This window comes from Drosophila rhopaloa, unplaced genomic scaffold, assembly GCF_018152115.1.
Source record: "Drosophila rhopaloa isolate 14029-0021.01 unplaced genomic scaffold, ASM1815211v1 contig_158, whole genome shotgun sequence".
NCBI classification, from domain to species: Eukaryota; Metazoa; Arthropoda; class Insecta; order Diptera; family Drosophilidae; genus Drosophila; species Drosophila rhopaloa.
The window spans coordinates 517693-536995 of record NW_025335037.1 but is presented as its reverse complement, the minus strand read 5'-3'; the positions used below and the strand labels follow the sequence as shown (position 1 = coordinate 536995).

General features: G+C 44.3%; 2 long non-coding RNA genes across 4 annotated transcripts; both read left to right on the top strand.

Moving 5' to 3' along the window:
* Positions 1 to 2946: 2946 nt before the first annotated feature.
* On the top strand, positions 2947 to 4693 carry LOC123037344. 2 transcript variants are annotated; one of them, XR_006417454.1, is made up of 5 exons: positions 2947 to 3235; positions 3293 to 3516; positions 3579 to 3642; positions 3697 to 3976; positions 4054 to 4443. It is a non-coding gene; the product is annotated as an uncharacterized LOC123037344 (long non-coding RNA). The 2 variants fall into 2 exon arrangements; XR_006417455.1 differs by lacking the exon at positions 4054 to 4443 and adding an exon at positions 4583 to 4693 and having other exon boundaries at positions 2948 to 3235.
* Positions 4694 to 10885: 6192 nt separating this feature from the next.
* LOC123037345 lies at positions 10886 to 12476 on the top strand. Of its 2 annotated transcripts, none has more exons than XR_006417457.1 (5): positions 10886 to 11206; positions 11264 to 11487; positions 11550 to 11613; positions 11668 to 11847; positions 12454 to 12476. It is a non-coding gene; the product is annotated as an uncharacterized LOC123037345 (long non-coding RNA). The 2 variants fall into 2 exon arrangements; XR_006417456.1 differs by lacking the exon at positions 12454 to 12476 and adding an exon at positions 11925 to 12315.
* The last annotated feature ends 6827 nt before the right edge of the window (positions 12477 to 19303 follow it).

Genomic DNA, 19303 nt, shown 5'->3' with positions numbered 1-19303 from the left:
CCTGACTTCAGGGGCGAGGAGGAGTATTTGGAGCCGCTGGTGATTGAACCGACGACCACCCTGATCAACCTGCAAAATCTTCTGCTCGCTCTGCCTACGACTTCCGCTGCTAATGCTGTCGTTGGTGGAGGGCAGTTGCCTGTGCAACTAAGCCCGGAATCACAGCTGGCTGAAAATTTGCGTACAGTGGAGAGAAGTCTTAGCCTACTATTAGAGGATGAGAGCGGTGACAGCATTTTGGAACCTCGGGATGACAGCGCCCCAGAAGGATCTCGCCAAAACTCTGATAGCCAACACATACCAGCACTCCCGACGCAGTCACTGTTCACCTTTTTGACCCTGTTCCACAACTCGCTACAATTGGAACCAATTATACGCCCACTGGACGGCCAGCAATAGATGGGCCAGCAATAGGCCAAGCGTCAAGACACGGAGCCTTCGAAACTGGTCTGCTGGCAAAGGCGGCTTGTTAGCGGCCAATTTATAATGCTCCTCCTCAACCGTAGCTCCCGGCGAATTATCCTACTGGCTACTTCTCCGCCACCTCTGGATTTGTTTCCCCAACTACTGGCACTGCAGTGGCCCTGAAAAAATGGAATAATTGTGACATTTGAATCATTACAAAAATGTTATTATTGCCAGCGTTTAGTCACACCAGCACTTCAGTAGCAGTCGCTGTACAATTCACAGAGGCTGCTTCACAAATTGCTACAGTTGAAAACGGTGGTGCGCTCACAAGAGGACCGGAAAAAGGCATGACGGCAACGGGCGACACGACAGGCATCAAGTTGCAGAGCTTTCCAAAATGGACTTCTGGCAAAAGCGGTTCGTCGGCGGCCAAGTTTTTGATGCTGCTCCTCAGTCATGATTCCCAGCTAATTGCACTTGTCTGGCACTTCCCGTCCACTCCTCCACCACATCGGAACCGGTTTTTCCAACTATCCGCATTGCATTGGCTGAAAATAGTTATTTTGGCGTCAATAATTCACAAATTATATTCATCACAAAAGGTAAACAAAGTTGGCACAGCTGTTTGCATTGTTGCCAAAGCCGTCTGATTGTGGCCAAACTTACTGCTGCTCCCCACTTAAAGTTTCCTGCGAGTTCGCCTCCCCGCCAATCCTCTGCTGCTGCTGCATCATTCCTGGGACCTGCTTTTCCATCTTCTGGCACTCCTTCGGATCTGAAAAACAAAAAATTGCGTCAATAAATTACAAAACTAATCTTTGCAATGTAAACAATGTCAACTAAGCTGTTTTTCATTCCAGCTCTGAGCAGCCAGATAGTTCTGAAGGGATAAAAGCTAGAATCGTGTCGATTAATCGATTAATACTAAAAATATCGCGACGTAATGAAACGTAATAGCATTACGAACGCAACAAAATTAGTGTGCTACTAACTATCTACTGGAAATATCGACAAATTAGTGTGTTATCACGTAGACTAACAACTGACTGGGTTGATGTGGTGCTTAAGGTTGTTTCTTACGATTTATGCCGTGTGTCGTGTTTTGGGTTTCTAAAGATGAGAGCGGTGCTGGCTGCTGATTAGTATTTACTGGCAAAAATACTAAAGCGTCTTCGACAAGAGCATTACCAAATTGACATTAAGCAGCCACACCAATGCAAATTAACGCCGGGTAAAAACGTATATAGCCGAGCTGAATATTAAAACATAAAAACCCGCTCTTAAAGTCTTAAAACTAATCCTACCTCGGCTAAACTAAAATTAAATACGTCTTACGAGCTAACTAATCCAACAGAGAAGCGGAGTTTAACGATTATACTACTTGACCACGAACTCTGTCATCGCGCTGCCTCTGCCTGCGGCTTGTTCTATGTTACGCAGCTGTTCCCTCTTCCTGGCCTGAGGAGCCCAGTTAAACATGGAACTTGAGGGAGTCCTGGAGTCCTCAGATACCGGCTGCTGCTCTTAAGACGCGACTACAGCTGCACCATCGGCTGCGAATTGGACTTCTGGCTGCTGTCTGCTGGCTGCTGAACCCTAGAACTCGGCAGCTGCCTCTGACAACAGGCTGCCCCCTCTTCTTGGTTTGAGCAGACCTGGAGTCCTCTGTCCAGTGTGTTGGTACCTGGCATCTGCTATGAAGACGCACCTACAACTACACTCTCCACACACGGCTGCAAATTGGACTTTTGGCTACTGAATGCTGGCTGCTCGCTCAGCGCCAATTCGGCTGCGACTCCTTAGTCGTACACAGATCGTTGGGAGCAGCACCGCCCCTGCCACTGCTCCACCATCACGAGTCCTGTCTCCCCAGCTATCCTGTTCCGACGGCCCGGAAAGGCAGCGTCAATTAATAAAAGCTTATCCATTTCAGAAAGTAAACACAGCTGATTGCATTCCCAGTACAGAGCAATCAGCGATTCCTGACCAGAAAAAGCTAGAAATCCTGGCTTGAAAAATTGATTGAGACTCTCGCCGCCTAAGAAGTCCAAGACAATACCAGCTAGTTTATGAGTCCTTTGGAGCGAGGAAGAAGCCGAGCGTGGTGTACATCGGGATCCTGTCTGTCATCAGCTGGATGCCGAATGCTGCCCAGGACAATGGGCTGCCCAACTTCTAGTTCGAGGAGACCAATAATACAAAGAAGATTCTGCCCATAGATGACTCCGGATGTTTGGCAACTGTTGCTGGTTGCTGCCCCCGGTGAAAGCGGCATTAGTATTTAGTATCAAAACTTTTCATTTACTCTTTCTATCCTTCTTTTAAAAACAAAATTGTCATACACTTGGCTGTTATTTAGTGTTTAAAACTACTACCATTTTTTTTTTTTTTTTTTTTTTTTTTTTTTTTTTTTTGTTTTTTTTTTGTTATTGGTTTTTTTATTATTTTTTTTTTTTTTTGGGGGGGGGGGGGCGCTCTCCAATCCCCCGGGGGGGGTGTCCCCAATGTCCCTACAGATTCCACAACATAAACATCGATGACACGCGTCTCACATCACAAAAAAATATCGGTCTTCACTAACAAGCAAAACAAACAAAATGTAAACAATGCAAATAATTGAAGTGACGGGAAATATATGGCGTTTTGGTGGCTATTGGTGACCTAGCCAAGCACGCCCACCCAACCAAGGATGCCCCGGAGGATTCTGCGGAGGCATCACCCATGATCAGCTGGGTCAAGTCACTCCTCGCGACTAGGACAGCTCCATCTCCCCCACAACGACAACTCACTCGTACATTTCAGTCTTCATGTACATTTAATATCCACAGTAAGTACTAAAGTTAACATAGCTTGTTCTCCTAGTAATTAATTTATCCTTTCATAGCCTCTACGACCAAACTTGGCCACCGTCTTCAAATTTAATCGGTCAAAGCGGAAGATTACCTTCCTTTGGCAAAGGCTACAGGCGCCGCGGAAATAATGTTCCACCAGACATGTATTGGTGGAACTCGCAGTGGAACGAGGCGCAAAAAAAGGGCACACACTAGGTATGTGTCGGGTCACCTAATCCTGAGGAGCTCCTAGGGAAAAGAAGGGACAGGCCAAACGGTAAGTATTACGCGCTGTAAACAATCCCGCCGAAAACTAATAATCGCGACCCTTTTTTACAGGCAACAACGAGGACAAGAATTGAGGTTTTCGGGTCTAAGTCCGGATAAATTTACAGGTCAACAGGTAAGTACATAAATTTAGTAATGTGCACAGTTAAATTAACGTTAATAATTTCAGCCACTCCTGGGCTAGGCGCCGGGCTAACTATGCCCCGACTACAGCGTACTCTGCCGGAGACCAGCAGCAGTAAGGGCCTGGAACACCCCGAGGAGCGGTGGCGAAGGCGAGCCTGATGGCGGTGCCTCTCAACGCCGCGCGCACTGGCAGCCTGACGACCCCAAAGCAGGTGGGTCTTAATAGCCCGGAACGGACTCACCGGTGAATGTCGGATGGCGTTGGCTGCGTCCGAGGAAGGCGAGTAGTGTTTGTCCAGATCTCGTAGCTGGCTCGACCGAAGGTGCGTATTTTCCTGATTTCCCAGATTTAATTTCCTCCAATGTAAAATCACGATTTATTTCCAATTTTATTTTCCAGATTTAATTCCCTCCAATTTAAATCTCCAATTTGAATTTCCAGATTTAATTAGTCCAATTTTATATGTCCAATTAAGTCTTCTAATTTGAACTTCCAATTTAATTTCCTCCAATTTAAATATCCCGGGGCCCTTTGTATTGGGACCCCGGTTGCCCTACGAATAATTATTTATAAATAAAATAAACTATTAAACCTAACACAAATTTCTCTAACACTCACTTTTTATTATATTTCGGCACAAACACTATTTTAACATTTTTGTTCTGTCTGCTGGGACAATATGGCTGCGACTATATAAAAATTTGCCTATCATGCCTATATCTCGCCATATTCCCTTCGCCTCTCTCGAAATTGGGTCATTGGACATATCAAGGCCATCCTAGCCATACCCAGAGCGAACCGGGCTATTTTAAATAGCTAGATAGCCAAGACATCAGCAGAAGGGGGCGCCACTCCAGTAGTAGTTGCCACCCTCCTACTTTATCTAAAGCCCTACCAAAAACGAATACCTCCTTCTTAATTCTTCCAGCCGATTCCAACTTGAAATGCAACACCACCCAAGGATTTAGAGGGACGCCTCCGAACCATGGCCACTCGACGAAATCATTGGGAGCATTGGAGATCTGGCGAAATCCGAATGCAGTTCCAAACGGTGCCCTACGCGGGGCCCACGCTTACCGGTAAATACTGCCTTGGTTTTTTTTGTTTCGTTCCTTTAATTTATGCTGCCTCTTTTCAGGTTATACCCGGATGTCCTTGGCGTGATACACCCCTATCCGACGTCCTTGAAGATCCTCCAGCTCGTAAGCATTGTTGCCGACTGCTTTCACCACCCGAGCTTTGAGGAACTTCCGAGCAAACTTCGCGTTAAAGGCACTTTTGAAGTCGCTGAGGACGAAGTTACGGCGATACACTTCCTGGCCTGGCATCGCAAGGAACGTCCGAGCTCTCTGGTCGTACTGCTGGCGACTTCGCTCGTACGACTTTTCGAGATTCGTCTGCACCTTGGCCTGGATCACTTTGAGCTTGTCGACTGTTCCCATCCCAGCAATCTCATGGTCGCACAGGGATTTCAACTTTCTCGCCAACTTGTAGCTGGCCCCGTTCAAGAACATGTGATGACCGAAAACCGTGAAGAAGGGCGTTTCGCCAGTTGCTGCGTGTATCGCGTTGCGAAGAGCCACCTCGATCTCCGGGAGAAATGCGTCCCATTCCCGATGGTCTTCCTCCAAATAACTCCGGATTGCCGCCAGCACGCTTCGATTAACTCGTTCTGCGGCGTTGCTTTGCGGAGAGTAGACTGGAGTCTTGATGTGGGAAATGCCGAAACTCTCCATTGCCTCCACGAAGATCTTTGACGTAAACTGTCGACCGTTATCTGAGTGAATGATTTCCGGGACCCCGAACTTGTAGAATACCTCGTGGATGAGGAAATCTACTACGCTGGCGGCCGAGGCTTCCTTCATGGCTTTCAGAAACGTATACTTCGAAAAATGGTCGACGACAATGAAGATCCATGCGTGGCCCTTCTTCGACCTCGGATATTTTCCAAGAAAATCGATGTACAGTTTCTGAAATGGCTGCTCAGTCTGGACTCTTTCCCCAATACCAACTTGCATCCGGAAATTCGGCGCCTTGGACTCCTTACAGACATCACATCTGCGTACGAAAACTAGGACCTGCAGCACCATACCTGGCCAGTAGAACTGTCGCCGTAGGATTTCCAGAGTCTTTCCCATTCCGCCATGAGCTGCTGTTGGGTCCGTATGCGCACGCTCGATTAGGCTGTGGGTCAGACTCTGTGGGATCCACAGTTTCCATTCGGAACCTTCCATTTCATCGTCCAGATTTACCGAGGAGACTCTCTTGAAGATGAGACCATCCACGATCTTCAGGTCCTGTAAGTTATCCAAGTTATTCACCACATCCTTCACTAACTCGAGATAATCTTCTCCAGCGAACTCGGTGGTTTCGAACCCCAACAAATCCGTCGGATTAACTACGAGCTCCTCCACACACCGTGAAAGGGTGTCTGCCACGACGTTCTCACTTCCTTTTCGGTGCTCGATGTTGAAGTGGAACCCTTGAAGCTGCAGCGACCACCTAGCCAACCGTCCCGACAAATCCTTCATGGACATGAGCCACTTCAAGCTGGCATGATCCGTGATGCAGGTGAATGGCATCCCTTCGACATATGGCCGGAACTTCCGGATGGCCATGAGCGCCGCGAGACACTCTTTCTCGGTCACGGTGTAATTTACCTGATGTTTATTCATCTTGGCCGAAAAAAATGGAATTGGCTGCTCTTGTCCGTCGTCGTCTCGCTGGAAAAGCACCGCCCCGACTCCCACGTGTGACGCATCGCACTGGATAAAGAACCGTCTGTTGAAGTCCGCATGCACCAGGACTGGTGCAGTCGTTAAAGCCATCTTCAAAGCTTCTACTGCAAGCTGAGCCTCTGGACTCAAGGAAAACTTAGAATTTCCCGTTTTCTTCAGCGATTCAGTGAGCGGGGCGGCCAACGTCGCATAGTTCTTTATGAACCGGCGGTACCATCCAGCAGTCCCAAGGAACGCTCTCACCTCCTTCATCGTCCTAGGCTCTGGCATCCTCCTGATCGCTGCTACTCGTCCCGGATCCATTCGTAGACGACCTCCACCAACGATAAAGCCCAGGTAGGTCAATGATTTGAAGCAAAACTTTGACTTACCCATACCTATCGTTAACCCCGCTGCTTTCAGGCATTCCGCGACTCTCCGAAGGTACTTGAAGTGGGTCTGGATATCTGGAGCCAGTATCAGCAGATCATCGAGGTAGACAAAAACGTTGGAGCGGATCTCAGCTGGGATCACTCGGTCCATAAGTCTCACCAACCGCTGCGCCGCGTTGCAAAGTCCGAAGGGCATAACCCGGAACTGGTAGAGAGGCCGACCAGGAACCGTAAATGCCGTCAGTTCCTTGCTCTTCGGGTCCAACTCGATCTGCCAGAACGCGAACTTCAAATCCACGCTGGAAATGTAAAACGTTTGGTCGATTCTGGACAGGATTCCGTCGATACTCGGTAGCGGGTAAGCGTCTTTGCCGGTCAGATCGTTCAATTTGCGGGCGTCTAAGCAGAACCGATCTTTCCCAGGTCTCGACACTACCGTCGTCCGGTTGCTCCACGGGCTCATGCTCTCCTCGATGACTCCGAGCGCTAGCATCTTGTCCACCTCATCCTCGACAACCTTCTGCTTCGCTGGAGACATGGGATATGGCCGATCCTTGAAGACCTTGGCTCCCTCGATCAGCTCGATCGTGTGCTTCTCCAAATTCGTCGTACCCAGACCATCCTTCTCAAATGTGAGAAACACCTCCTGGATCTCAGCGAGCTGTCGTGCGTCGGCTCCGGATAAGGTCCAGGATTCGGGATCCGGTTTCTCCTCGTCGTCATCCTCCTGTTCGGCGTAGTGCTCCATATCCCTAGCGTGGATTTCGTCTGCCTTCTTCACGCTTTCCGGGTTGCTGGGGCCTATCACCGCTGGAGCCAAGCCAAACGCCTGCCAGAAGTCCACTCCGAAATAGGCTTCCTGCTCCAGGTATGGACATACATAGAACAGGATCCGCTTTATCTGTCCTCGGTACTCCACAGGTAGCTCGACGCGTCCTATAATCGTGCGATCCTCTCCAGACGCTGTTCGGACCACAGACAGGTACTTCTGGATTGGTACATCCAACGCCTCGACGAGCTCTCTTCCACCATTGCCCAGCAGGCTGACACTAGCTCCCGTGTCCAATAAGCCAGTCAGCTGTTGGGTCAGGATCCGGACTTCAGCGAATGGTCGAGGGTCTCCCGTTCCACTGCGCTTCACCGCGGCAACCACTCCTCGCCTCTTCGCTCGTCTCTTACGGAATCGATCCCTGGCCTTCTGGACTTTCCTAGACACCGTTCGCATGCCGGCTAACTGGTGCTCGGAGAAAATTCGGTTCCTGGTCTCCAGGTACCGACGCATCCTTTCCTCATAAGGTAAGTATTTTAAATGGTTCTTATTCCTACTCGTACATACTAAACCTTTTTTACATTCTAGAACATTTACTGCATCGCGGGACTCTTGTCTGGACGCATCCTTCCCGCCCTCGGATCGCCCAGCCGACCGTTTTCCGCGCAATCCGGACATCTCGGAGACACAGTGTCTGGCCTTCCGCATCGGTAGCAGAACAGGCGCCGTTCTGTTGCCGCGCAGTCACGGAACCCGTGGTCTACGGCTCCGCAATTCCAGCAGCCCGCTCGGAACGGATTTCGGGTCTTCGCTTGCAACGCCTCCACCTGCCACTGGGAATCCTCTGCAGTGTCGGGACCAGCTGCCTCGCTAACCCTGGCCTTCTCCGCCGGAGGATAACGCATCGGGTGCGCATAGGCCGCGCGTCCTCGTCGTCCAAAATTGCGCTCCACCTCGCAGCACTCTTCCCTCAACTCGTCCACAGTCATCACATCCATTGCGTAAACAAATCTTGCAATACCCTCTCTCAAGCCCTTTTTAATTATCTTTACCACCTGTCGCTCTGACAGTGGTTTTTTTAGGCGAGAGGCTAGCTGCTGCATCGCATGGACATAGTCCTCAACGGCTTCTCCCGGCTGCTGTTCCCTCTGCAGAAGCTGATGCATCCGGTCGGGCTCCGTCTGGTGGCCTCGGAACCTGTCCATCAGCGCAGCACGCAGCTGTGGCCATCTCTCCACCCTACATTGACGCACGTGGACCCAATACCACTCGCGTGCCCGTCCGGTTAGCAGCACATGGAAATGGTGGAGCACTTCCTGCCAAGGGCACTGGTACTGCCGCTGCAGGAACTCGAGCCGGAACAGGAAATCTTCCACCGAGTTTCGCTCGTCCTCGCCATCAAATGAAACGCCCCACCGCTCGATGCGAACCTGTTGGCTGCCGCCACCTGGCCCTGTATTGGCATAAAAGCGCGGCTCCTCGCGGAAATCAGAAGCCCTGCGGTCCTCGAAGTGCCAATTTCGAGGCTCGTTGCGTCGCCCTCGTTCGCCATCCAGCGGATATCCTGGACTGCTGCTCTCCACCGGAAACGACTCCACGGGCCTTCTAGGCGGCTTTGGTGGAACCCTTGGTGGCGGTGGACGGGAGCCAATCGAACTTGCTGATGGTGCAGTCTTTGGAATCGCCCCTTTCTGGACCAGACTTGGAGCCAGTGGTGCCGCCGTGTCCGTCCAACCCGGATGCTGTTGCTGATCGGTATGGTTCCCCAGTGGAAGCTGCGGCCGCTGAGCAGTAGGCCTTAACACCTCGTTCATCAACTTGATCATTTCCAGGAAGCCACCTCGGATTTCATCCCTTAAGGACTGGCTGACGCCGGACTCCTGAGCCTTCCGATGGGTCTCTGCCGCCTGGGCCAATGCCACATTTACTGCCGATGTTGCGTGGGATCTGTTCCCATCTGAAGTTCCCTGCGCAGCTCCTGATGAAGACGACCCAACGGAGTCCTTGGCAGTCCCATCGATATCCGTGGCTGTTCGGCCCCGGCAACCTCATCTAAATCGGTGGACCACAATTTCTCCTCTTCCTCGGCCGGAAGAACCTTCGATGGGAGATCGTAATTGGAAGGCATCTTTGTATCGCACCGAACAACAAAACAGAAATATACCTATCTCCCTCAGAATTCCTATATCCTACCCTAAACAAATCACCACAAGAAATAAATACTTAAGAAGAATAATAAATATTAAAAAAAAGGACTAGCAAATAATAAATAAAAAGATAAATATATAAACATGTAATAACAGATAATAATTATAGAAACCAAATTTTAAATAAATAACTAAATGTTTTTAATAAATAAATAAATGTATAATTTTAGTAAATCAATAGATAATTTTTTTTTTTTTTTAGTAAATAAATAAATGTTTGGAAAAATAAATAAATAATGTACGAAAATAAATAGAATAAATAAATAGATATGATTTATTTATGATTCCTCCTTTATTGATTTAATTCTTCTGAGATTTTTATCAGGGGAGATGGAACTGACCCTCGCCGGTGGACTTCCGACCTAGCTCGTCCGGTGCTTTCCAAAACCCAATTTTTCCCGTCACATTCTTCCACACGCCGCTCGTCAACTGGACTGGCTATCACTCTTGGTGATAGCCGCCAGTTAAGGACATCGGCTGCTCGTTGAGTCCTGTTGGCTTTGTTTTCCCGTTTGTGGTTTGATCCTTAAATCGAGGTGTTCGTGCAGCGCGTGTACATAGGTCACGGGTCACGAACACACATTTAAGCATCCAACCGACAGAAGGTATCAAACACATCCGAGAAACCAAAAGCCTCCGGATCAACAAAAAAAACCAACAAATGGAATTACTACAACTGACTTTACCCCACAAACACAAAATATAAATAAATAAATAAATAAAAATCTACGCCCTAACATATTTTATCACAGTTTATTATCACAGTTTTTATCACAAATTTAGCTATCCGCGGATGCAAATCTTTCCCCTTCTGGGCCAAGATGCCACCCGCAGTTCACCTCGTCTGTGCTGTGACCAGGAGCCATTGTCTCCATTCGGAGTCAAGCCTCCTGCCTGCTCAAAAAATAAATTCCCCTACCTTTCACTCTGCCTCGCAGACCACCACTCTCGGTGCAGTTGCATACAACCTGCTGTTGCTCTGCAAGTCACCGGAGCGGAGGCTATGCGAGGCAAATCCCTATATGCGAGACGTCGTCGTCTCGACGATTTATTTTTTTACTTTGGGCGCCACTATGTTATGGAACTGCATTTGGTCCTGGGACGGCGCCGGCTAGCTCCCGAATCCCCAGGGCGGAGTATCCCCAATGTCCCTACAGATTTCACAACATAAACATCGATGACACGCGTCTCACATCACAAAAAATATCGGTCTTCACTAACAAGCAAAACAAACAAAATGTAAACAATGCAAATAATTGAAGTGACGGGAAATATATGGCGTTTTGGTGGCTATTGGTGACCTAGCCAAGCACGCCCACCCAACCAAGGATGCCCCGGAGGATTCTGCGGAGGCATCACCCATGATCAGCTGGTCCAAGTCACTCCTCGCGATTAGGACAGCTCCATCTCCCCCACAACGACAACTCACTCGTACATTTCAGTCTTCATGTACATTTAATATCCACAGTAAGTACTAAAGTTAACATAACTTGTTCTCCTAGTAATTAATTTATCCTTTCATAGCCTCTACGACCAAACTTGGCCACCGTCTTCAAATTTAATCGGTCAAAGCGGAAGATTACCTTCCTTTGGCAAAGGCTACAGGCGCCGCGGAAATAATGTTCCACCAGACATGTATTGGTGGAACTCGCAGTGGAACGAGGCGCAAAAAAAGGGCACACACTAGGTATGTGTCGGGTCACCTAATCCTGAGGAGCTCCTAGGGAAAAGAAGGGACAGGCCAAACGGTAAGTATTACGCGCTGTAAACAATCCCGCCGAAAACTAATAATCGCGACCCTTTTTTACAGGCAACAACGAGGACAAGAATTGAGGTTTTCGGGTCTAAGTCCGGATAAATTTACAGGTCAACAGGTAAGTACATAAATTTAGTAATGTGCACAGTTAAATTAACGTTAATAATTTCAGCCACTCCTGGGCTAGGCGCCGGTGCCTCTCAACGCCGCGCGCACTGGCAGCCTGACGACCCCAAAGCAGGTGGGTCTTAATAGCCCGGAACGGACTCACCGGTGAATGTCGGATGGCGTTGGCTGCGTCCGAGGAAGGCGAGTAGTGTTTGTCCAGATCTCGTAGCTGGCTCGACCGAAGGTGCGTATTTTCCTGATTTCCCAGATTTAATTTCCTCCAATGTAAAATCACGATTTATTTCCAATTTTATTTTCCAGATTTAATTCCCTCCAATTTAAATCTCCAATTTGAATTTCCAGATTTAATTAGTCCAATTTTATATGTCCAATTAAGTCTTCTAATTTGAACTTCCAATTTAATTTCCTCCAATTTAAATATCCCGGGGCCCTTTGTATTGGGACCCCGGTTGCCCTACGAATAATTATTTATAAATAAAATAAACTATTAAACCTAACACAAATTTCTCTAACACTCACTTTTTATTATATTTCGGCACAAACACTATTTTAACATTTTTGTTCTGTCTGCTGGGACAATATGGCTGCGACTATATAAAAATTTGCCTATCATGCCTATATCTCGCCATATTCCCTTCGCCTCTCTCGAAATTGGGTCATTGGACATATCAAGGCCATCCTAGCCATACCCAGAGCGAACCGGGCTATTTTAAATAGCTAGATAGCCAAGACATCAGCAGAAGGGGGCGCCACTCCAGTAGTAGTTGCCACCCTCCTACTTTATCGATAGCCCTACCAAAAACGAATACCTCCTTCTTAATTCTTCCAGCCGATTCCAACTTGAAATGCAACAAGGTGAATAAATGAATTCAGGTCCGCCTTTGGCGGTTTCCTGTGCTTGAATATTAAAACCATCGCTATATTCGTGACCCGATAACGAGTTATCGATATCGGGATTCTCTACATCGACCGCTCTGGGCACACTCAACGGGGCCTATATAAGCAGAGGCAAGACCCCAGAGGAGAGACTTGCGTTCCGACGATCATCGAGGAAACATCAGCAACAAGGAGAAATATCCACACTTGGTAGATAGTCTTGGTATTGGTAGCGGATCCGAAAGAACTCGGTTTTTAAATCGGTTCTGCGAGCTGGTAAGGATCACTGTAGAGCTGCAAAAACATCGATGGTGGCACTATCGATAGTTTTGATTGTTTGCAGAGTAAACATCGATATTATCGCGATACTATCGACCGTATGTTAACATTAGGGGTATTCATGTAAAACCAATATAAAACCAATATATTAGGGGCATTCATTCAGAAAATAATTTCTAAAAGATAGTGTAATTATACAAATATGTTAATATTTCTGTCGAAAACAAGAGAAAATTAGTAGATATTCAATTTTTCGTATTTAATTGTTCTAATGATGGAAATTTTTTATAATACTATCGTGATAGTCTGAAAAATATCGAACACGGTCACCGGCGGCCTGCCATCGATATTATCGATAGTACCATCGATTTTTTTGCAGCTCTAGACCACTGGCGTCCCGGCTTGGTTTCCGAGAAATCCCAGACCCAGTCGTGATCACTGAGGCGGCCCGGTTTACGTAATACAGGCCCACCTCAGTGAGTTCCCCCAGACGTAACGTTTCCGGCTCCCGACCCGGAAACGAAACGGATGTAGAACGGCAGTTCGAACCTAACGATAACCGGCAGACCGATACTAACGATGCCCTTCATTCCCAAATCCCACTAGAAATCCAAGTAGATCTCTTCCAACGACCAGAACACTACGAACCCGACGATGCAGTCCACTTCTCGACTTTTCGGCCCTTCCGCAGCGCCGGGTCACGACAACAAGCAGTTTATCACTCGGCCCTTCCGTAGCGCCGGATCACGACAGCAAGCAGTTCATCATTCGGCCCTTCCATAGCGCCGAATCGACAAAGCAAGCAGTCCCGACCATGATACAATAACATAAGGTAGTCTCGTCGGCTGTCTAAACGTTCGGGTTTTGATCAGTGCGTGTTCGTTTTTTGAAGGAAAAGGTTGTCTGCGGACGAATTTTTTACAGAATAAACCCTTGAGCAACATGACTTTTTGCAATTTGTGCCGCAAACACGTCGATGGCGTAAAATTTTGAAAAGCACCGAAATGTTTGCAAAAAAAAGAGCGCTGTGGGAGGAATTAAGAATCTTAACAAAAGCTTTACCATTCAAAGACAAAAACAACGCCTAGTTTCAAATTCCAAATTATTAAAAATTAAATTATAAAAAACAAGAAAGGAAAGCTAACTTCGGACGGAGCCGAAGTTGATATACCCTTGCAGAATATTCTGTAAATTATATTCTTCAAAATTATTCATATTATGTATTCTTAATACTCATAAAAAGTCCCAACTTCCTAACTTTAAAAACACCAAAGTTATGGCATTTCCAATCGTTCAGTTATATGGCAGCTATAGGATATAGTCGGCCGATCCTTATGAAATTTGGTAGGTCGGATTGATTGGCCAAAAATAAAACACATAGAAAATCCCAACTTCCTAACTTTGCAAACACCAAAGTTATGGCATTTCCGATCAATCAGTTATATGGCGGCTATAGGATATAGTCGTCCGATCCTTATGAAATTTGGTAGGTCGGATAAATTGGTCAAAAATAAAACTCATAGAAAATCCCAACTTCCTAACTTTAAAAACATCAACGTTATGGCTTTTCCGATCGTTCAGTTATATGGCAGCTATATGATATAGTCGCCCGATCCGGCTCGTTCCGACTTATATACTACCTGCAATAGAAAGACAACTTTTGGGAAAGTTTCAAGCAGATAGCTTTAAAACTGAGGGACTAGTTTGCGTAGAAACGGACGGACGGACGGACAGACGGACAGACGGACAGACGGACATGGCTAGATCGACTCTCCTGGTGATGCTGATCAAGAATATATATACTTTATAGGGTCGGAAATGTCTCCTTCACTGCGTTGCAAACTTTTGACTGAAATTATAATACCCTCTGCAAGGGTATAAAAATTAAACTCGTTTTATTATGAAAGGCAAAAAAACACCTGAAACATCTAAGGGTTAATCCACACATTCTATTGTCGCTCTGCTCGCACTTACTAAACAGTTCCCATTTCACTCGCACTCATTGCTATAATAGTAGAGGTACCAGATTTTGCCGACGAGTCTACCTTATGTTATTGTATCATGGTCCCGACTCATCTATACACAACCACACGACCAACGTACATTGTACGATTACTTCGAAATACACGTCTCCTTTATAGTTCTTTCCCTCTGGGTCATTATTGGGGAAAGGGAGGTAAATTAATCTATAGAGGAAAATATAAATATCTGTCACGAACCCTAACCACGGCGAGCTATACCGTCTCCCAAAACAGGGTCGTTACAAAGGGAACGAAGTTAGCTTTCCTTTCCTGTTCTTCTTTGGTTTTTCCATGCGTTTTATAGCCATTAAGTTGGTGGATCAACGCTTTAATAAATATTAGTACAAAAAAAAACGGTTTTAATTATAATAAAATGGGACATCTATATCATCTAGCTCTCATAAGAAAATCAAATAATTAAAAAATTAAATAAAAATTTATCAAAATATTTCTTGGAGATTTAGTAATTATTTACTATATCAGAATTACGCTTTTAGTTTTGTGAAAGTCGGACAACAATATCATATAGCTGCCATAGACGATGGCAATATGCAGCCCAAAATCGACACAGCTTCATTGTTTTTAGTAAAATAGGCATAGAAATCGAAATTTAGTCGATTTGTTATAACTGCAAGGGTATATAATCTTCGGCTTGCCGAAGTTTACTTCCATTCTTGTTTCTAATTTTTTTTTGTTCTTTGGTAATTGTTAAATACTATGGAATTACGGTTTAAAGGGGGAGCCTGCTTTAGAAGCTTCAAAAAATCAATTTTTCCGAGGTCTTTTTTGGGAAGGAAAGTAAAACTTGATTTAAAACAAAACTTTCAGGTTTTAATTTTATATATTTCAACAGTCTTCTTAAATTACAAGCATTCTCATTTACAAGCATCAAAAAATGTTATATTTTCAATTGTATAGCTTCTAGTTAAACCAAGAAAATTTAACAAACAATAAAAAATTCAAAAAAAATTTCCGAAATTAAGATTGTTTAAAAAGCGGGTTAATCACAACATTCTTAAGATTTTTTATGTTCAACTAGAAGATAATTTAGTCCCGAATACAATAAATTTTGTCTTGTTTCGATAGGACGGGTAATTTTTTCCTATCTTTCCCGCCAATTAAGAAAAATCGTTAAAATGAAAAACCAAAAAATCGGACGTCAAAATTTTGGTATATACAAAATCGTAATATTCTTAAACTTACCTCAATAATATGCTAATCAGCGATTCCAGGTCCATAGAGTTTCCCTTCAGTCTCTTCAAAAAAGTAAATAAATTATAACATCGTCCGTAGTCGCTGACGCCAACTTCTCCATTGTCAGATGACGAATCATTATGGAACTGATTGCCCGTTCATTTGAAGATTTTTTTACTTTCAGATGGCTTTGCATGATTACAAGATGTTCAAGTGCCGAAAGACAAATCAAAACTGAACTTAAATGCTAAATTTAGATTTGCTCAAGCCGACGCAGCCAGCTAAGATATACCGTTATAACACATACTTTTATTCCTACCATAGCCTTTAATGAATTTCTACGAACTGTTGATAGTGTCTCGAAGTATTGTTGGTCACTTTGGATACGTAGAATACCCTGCAGTTCCGAAATTCATCACTACAAAAATTCATCACTGTTTAATCAGCAGCGGACTGCGACGCCGGCAGAGCCAAAGGCAAAGTCGGCAGAGCCGAGAGCGACGCAGGCAGAGCCGAAACTCTCAGTCCCCGATCGTAGGCAACGCATAAAAATTTCCATCTCCCTCTCTTACTCCTTCTCTCTCCCCATAAAATGAGCTGAGAGGTGGAGGACAATGTATTAAAATCAGATCGACCTTTATACACCCTTGAAAATAAATTAGCATAATTTTTGTATTGTAGTTGTTGATTCTTATTAATTATATTATTTTATGGAAATACTTTTTAAAAATAAAATTATTATGATAGTTTTGAAAGGTATGGATTCCTTTTTTAAGTGAATTTAAGTTATGTGATTATTTTGCATAGTCGGACATGCTTTTATATACCCTGCTTTGACGCGAAGCGAAACATGTAAAGACAAATTAGGCAGAGGAAAGAACAATAGGATTAACAGCGCCCTTGTTTTCAACTGAAGTTGTTTTCGCTGTTTTTACGTGCACTTGCATTTGAGAGAACGGAGAAAACAGATCGAAGCAGAGATTTTTTGTGAAATTTTATAACTAAATTTATCAGAAATTTATGTAAGTGTTATTTTATTAATTATTTTGAACTGTACCTACATATACTGTTAATATATTTATTCATTATTTAAGGCGAAGCTTATAATAAATCTGTTGGGCCAGCATAAACTAAGCTGGACTTGGCCGGCGGCAAAACAAAAAACGCAGTAAGTTTTTATTTTTTTAATAATTTTTCTATTTCAGATATACTTGGTCAGGAAGAGCCAGTACATAAAGCACGAAGTCAAAAAAAGGGCACGGAAACCGAAACATCCTCAACACCTCCGGGACAACTGAAAACGTACATATGTAGATTGAATTAAGTTAAATTAATTAGTTATATGTAATGAAATAAATGAAATAATAATGAAATATTGTAATAAAATAAAAAATGAAATTTATATGAAAATTTACTGAATGAATTTTACTGATGAAAAAAAGCGATGAAAAAGCGATGAAAAAGCGATGAAAATGCGATGAAAAAGCGATGAAAATGCGATGAAAATGCGATGAAAATGCGATGAAAATGAGATGAAAAAGCGATGAATTACTGAGTAAAGAGTGATGAATTACTGATGAAAATGTGATGAATTCATCACTCTTTAATCAGTAATTCATCACTCGTTAATCACTATTTCATCGCATTTTAATCACTCGTTCATCGCATGTTCATCAGTAAACGCTGTTCAAAGAGTGATGAATTACTGATTAAAGAGTGATGAAAAACTGAAAAAAGAGTGATGAATTACTGATTAAAGAGTGATGAAAAACTGAAAAAAGAGTGATGAATTACTGATTAAAGAGTGATGAAAAACTGAAAAAAGAGTGATGAATTACTGATTAAAGAGTGATGAATTTTTCACTGATTAACTCCTAGGACATGCCAATGTTAAATTCATCACTAATTTGTATGAAGTTTCATCGCCGATTAATCAGCAGTGATGAATTTTTGGTGATGAAAAAGCGATTAAAAGGTGATGAACGGTACTGCAGGGTAGCTATAATAGTTTCAATACATACAAAAGATCGAGACGCTCGTATACCTGCTCGACCCATGCTCACTATTTCTCCTGTAACTTTAAAAATATTTTGAATTTGCGTCTAAAATTTTAGGGACACATAGTTTGGCCAATACAAAAAAATCGATTTTTTGAAGCCTCTAAAGCAGGCTCTCCCCTTAAATCGCTACGGCAAGGAATAGTTGCTGTCTATTCCTATACAACACAAGAAAGGCAGCAAACTTCGGGAAGCCGAAGCTTATATACCTTTGCAGTTGTTACAAATCTACTATATTTCGATTTCTCTGCCTATTTTACTAAAAACAATGAAGCTTTGTCGATTTTACGCTACATTTTGCCATCGTTTCTATGGCAGCTATATGATATTGTTGTCCGATTTTAATTTAATTAAAACTATAATTCCATAATATTAAAATATTACCAAGTCCCAAAGAACAAAGAAAATAATTTAAAAAAACAAAGTTATAATTTCTTTGAATTGTTTTTTCCGATTGTTCCTATGGGAGCTATATGATATAGTCGCCTGATCCGGCTTGTTCCGACTTATATACTAAGTACAATAGGAAGACAACTTTTGAAAAAGATAGCTTTAAAACTGAAGGACTAGTTTGCGTAGAAAAGGACGGGGGGACAGGCGGACTGACAGACATGGCTAGATCGACTCTCCTGGTGATGCTGATCAAGAATATATATATAGGGTCGGAAATGTCTCCTTTTCTGCGTTTCAAACTTTTGACTGAAATAATAATACTCTCTGAAAGGGTATAAAAAGCTGGTCCCAACTCAAGTATCTTAGAAGTTTAGCCGACGAAGATCCACAGTCATACGACTGTGACGGGTGACAACATTTTTACCCGATATTCTTCGTTTACCCGTCTCATTGAAAAAGAGTCGATTACAAAATGCACCACTTATTGCGACGTTTTGTATCGTTGGCATACTACGCAGCGTCGCAATTATTGCTCTAAGTCCCGATCCATGATTTGTTTTCCGAATTCCCAAGTGATCACCTTTTACCTCGCTATAATTTTCTCTCAATACACATTCTCGCTGGTTCCACGGTTGTATATTCATTGTGTGTATTCGTTCTGCCTTCGTCAGTTTCCGGATAGCTTACGAAATCACGTTTTCGCCGTTCTCGTCTTCTTGCGTCAGTACCGCTCCTAATCTACAGTCACTGGCGTCAGCCTGTAGTACGAGGTTTCTTGTAAAGTCTGGGCAAGCAAGGACCGGTGTTCTGTTGGGGCACGCTTGAAGGATTGAGTCGCATTTTCTCGTTCTTAATCTCA